The sequence below is a fragment of the Anas platyrhynchos genome, chromosome 3, assembly GCF_047663525.1.
Source record: "Anas platyrhynchos isolate ZD024472 breed Pekin duck chromosome 3, IASCAAS_PekinDuck_T2T, whole genome shotgun sequence".
NCBI classification, from domain to species: domain Eukaryota; kingdom Metazoa; phylum Chordata; class Aves; order Anseriformes; family Anatidae; genus Anas; species Anas platyrhynchos.
The window spans coordinates 54,013,014-54,016,899 of NC_092589.1; positions in this window are offsets into that span (position 1 = coordinate 54,013,014).

The following is a 3,886-nucleotide window of genomic DNA, read 5'->3' on the forward strand; positions in this document are numbered from 1 at the left end:
ACAAGCTGTGGGACAGATGTGGGAGTGCTGCCTTCAGCACCAGCATTGGAGGCAAACACCCCTGTGGGATAGGGAGCCCAGAGCTCACCCTGATGGCCTGGTGCCCAGGTGGTATCAGGGGGCTTGGGACGGGGAAGGTGAACAGGAGGCAAAGCGGAGGTGAGCGGCTGGCCTTTTCCTTTGCAACCCTGCAGCTACCTACCCTACTGCTACAGAAAGGCTCTGTGGGACACCAGGAGCCTGCCTCTGCCATGGGCAGCGAGCCAGGAGGCCCGGGTGGCTGCACTGGTGTGACTGCACCATCTAGTGCTGTCCTTTGCAGGGTCACAGCCGGTTCTTCTGCCGGCAGGAGGCTCAGCTGGTTTCTCACAGACACTGATTACACCTCAAGTGCACCTAGCACATAGATTGCTACACGTAGTTGTCCCAGAAGGGATACAGGAGGTGGCTGCACTGTGGTGGAGGAGAAGGAGGGATGAGTATTCTTGCCCTCAGCCAGGCAACTGTTTTACTCATAAATGTGTGAGTTAGTGACTTTGTGAGCTAATGAGTGGGTGAATTAATGAAACAGCAATCTAGAGAATTAATAAATTGGACAAGTCTTTTGAAAGGAGATTGAGACTTTGCCAATGAGCTCATGAGATGGAGCTTGATTCACAGAGTGTGTTGCTCTGTGAATTTGGGAGGCCCAAATGAATTGTGACAATCCACAAAACAATTCTCTGATAAAAGTGGACTCACGTGATAAAGTAGTAACAAGATGGAAAATGCTTTAACCACGTGATTAGGAGATTAAGGTACAGGACTGGAGGAAACATTGGATTTATCAGGAAGCCTCTTTAGAAATCCTGGGGAGGGCTTTGAAGCCAGGCCTGCCGCAGTCAGCAGTTTGTGGCTCCCTCCCCAGGCACTCTGGGGCAGAGGGCTGCCTCCTCCACGCCCCGTAGAGCCATGCAGCAGCTGGGCACTTGAGTTAATTTGTGTTTGTGGCTCAGTTTCTCTCTTCTCCAAGTAGATTTCCTAAGGTCCCAGGAAAGCACAGGCTTTGGCTAATGCAGTAAACATGATGTGAATACGAGGAAGTCGTACTCGCAGCTTCTTTGGCATAAGCACTACAGCAGTGCTGCTGCGAGGAGTGGCAGAGAGCCCCTGACAGCTGAGCACAGAGCACGCTGAGTTCTGCATCCTGGCAAATGCGGTCTGTCGCAAAGCATAGCTGCTCAGCAGCGAGGCTGCACCGCAGAGGAAGTGAGTTCTGTGGTTTTGGCCAAGTTCCACTAAGCCATGCCCCTTTCCATGGCAGGCTTGTCAGAAGCCCATGTTTAAGGACAACGAATTTTCCCAGATCATCTGGCAAATATACATTAATGAAGTGAAAATACTCCTTGCTTCTTTCCGCATTTTGTTGTGGTCTTGTTACAACTGAGATTTCATTATCCAGGGGCAAAAGGCATCCTTACAAACAGAAGTAAATGAACAAAGCAACAACCATAGAAATGGAAATTTCTGCCTCAGGTGGGACAACATTTGGGCTATTTAAACAAACCACTTTTATCCCCACTGGTAGTGTATCACCTAGATTTCATTATGAAAGTATGATGCTGTAACTAATTAGGAGTGTAATATTTACAGTGTTGAAGTACAAATGCTAAATGGATTTTTTTTTCTTTAGTACCTAACTTCTAATCATAGCCATGAAGTATCTTGCTGCACGGAAACATTTGTTGCCTTGTAGGAAGCAATGAATTACAGTCAATGAAAGAATCTAACACCAAAATGAATCCTTCCTTATTTGTGTTTTCCTTTGAAGATTAAAAGGTGTGCAAAAACAACCAATTAAAAATACTTTAACTTGATGAATGGATCACGTTGGTCTTTGGTAGCTTGTGTTGAAGACAAACAAAGCAATATATTACTTTCCAAAAAGGCAAAGTACCTAAAAACATCTTCTAATAAATTCCCTCCCTGCAGAAACAGAACGATTTTAGCAGACCGGTGAGTAAGAAGGTATTTGGTACAAAGCCGACAAAAAGTGCTTTTTACAGATGGCTGTAATCTTCACTTTCAGAAGCAATAATCATCTCTCTATTGACCAAATAGATTTGTAGGTGCTTAGTACTTCAGAGGTCAAGGCAGAGGTGTCTTATTATATGACATACCAGGGAAATTAATTTCCAAGTTACTCCTCTGGAAATATACTGGGGACTACGGTCCAGACTTGAATGATGACAGATTTTCACTCAGATTTTTCAGCAGTTTCTGCACAATTGTCTTTCTTTGTTAATTTGGTACAAAATTTGCAAGCGAGCAGACTGAGTAATGAGCAATGCAGTCATGAATTTGTGTCAAAAAATTAAAGATAAAACCTGAAGTTATCTCTAACTACTAATTCAGGCAGGATTTAACAGAGAAGCTGGGACAAAACTGTGATTATGCTGTAAATACCTAAATTCTTGTTTCAGCTGTTAATACCTTAAAAAGTATATATATGTTTTTAATCAAAACATGGTGATCCTGCCTTTTGTAACGTTCCTAACTCGTGAGTAGAGGAACACTGCCCAAGCAGTGAGAAGCAAGGATTCAAACACCACTCTGGAGCACCACACAATAAGGAGCATTCGCAATAAACCATGCTAACAGCTGAACACATAGAAAAATAATCATCTCTTTATTGCATTTTTTTTTTCTCTTTACCAGACAGCGTTGTTTCTTAAGAACAGATAGTAACAGGTGAAAGCCCTCTGCTGAGCCTGCAGCTTCCCGTGGCTTGCAGCAGCAGGGCTGTCACTGCCAGCTTCTTGCCGTGGCGGCTCCCTGCCCCACGTCACCTTCTTTCTGGCAGGGCCCTGGCTGGTGGGGACACCGCCCACCCTGCCCTCCTCGCCCTACACACTGCCAGCAGCACCGCTGGTGCTGGTTTCGGCGCTCCTCCTCCCTGCTCATTTCTGCCCTTGCACAACCCACGAGCCATCTGAAACCCTCTGCAGAGCTCAAATGGGATTTGACAGAAAAAACATTTTTTTTTTTTTTGACTCATTATTTCCAGACCAGTTCATTGAGCCCTTTTGACATGTAACCAAGCAAACGTCATGTTCTCCAAATGACAGAAAAAGAGAGACGAGAGCAGCAATAAGGTAAGGACCGGGGGCTGATGAACGTCTCAAAAAATGGTGTGGCCGTGCATCTATTCCTGCTACAACTTGGTCCTGGGGGAGTTGAGCTAAACACTTGTGCTTTGCATAGGAGCTGACCTGGAGCTCTTGAAAGATCATCTGAATATGTAGTAACTCACAGCTGAGATGGCAACACTCAGCAGTAGTAGTCATTTTGGAAATGAACTTGTGACTATCCCCTAAACCACAGCTACCTCAAAACCCTGACCATATCCTCAATAAGGAAAGATTTATTCTTTTTTTTTTCTTTTTTTTCCCACTGCTCTGAGAGCATTTCAGAGTGAGACGAAATAAAAAACACATTTAAAAAAATTACATTGGTAGATAAAGATCCTAAAAGAAAGTTTTAAAATGGGCAACACTAAAATAATTCTGTAAGATGTTGTATTTTTACCTCAAAATACTTTTATACCTTGATGTAAAATCAACTGATTTTAGACCTATTAGGCTAATAGAAGACATAATAAACTCAATGCCACCTACAATAAACTTTACAATAATTGTCACATTATAATAATAAACTTGAAATATGAATAGGTAGGGACCCCTTTGTGCAAAATCCACTGTTTTAGGCTTTAGTAAGCTATTTGTTCATATGTATGGAGGAGGTTTTAGTCTGATATGCAGAGTACATTGCTTGGCTTTTAAACTGATTCAGTAAGAATTCTTTCAGGAGGATCAAAAGAACCAACAACCTTTCACCTGCAACTCAA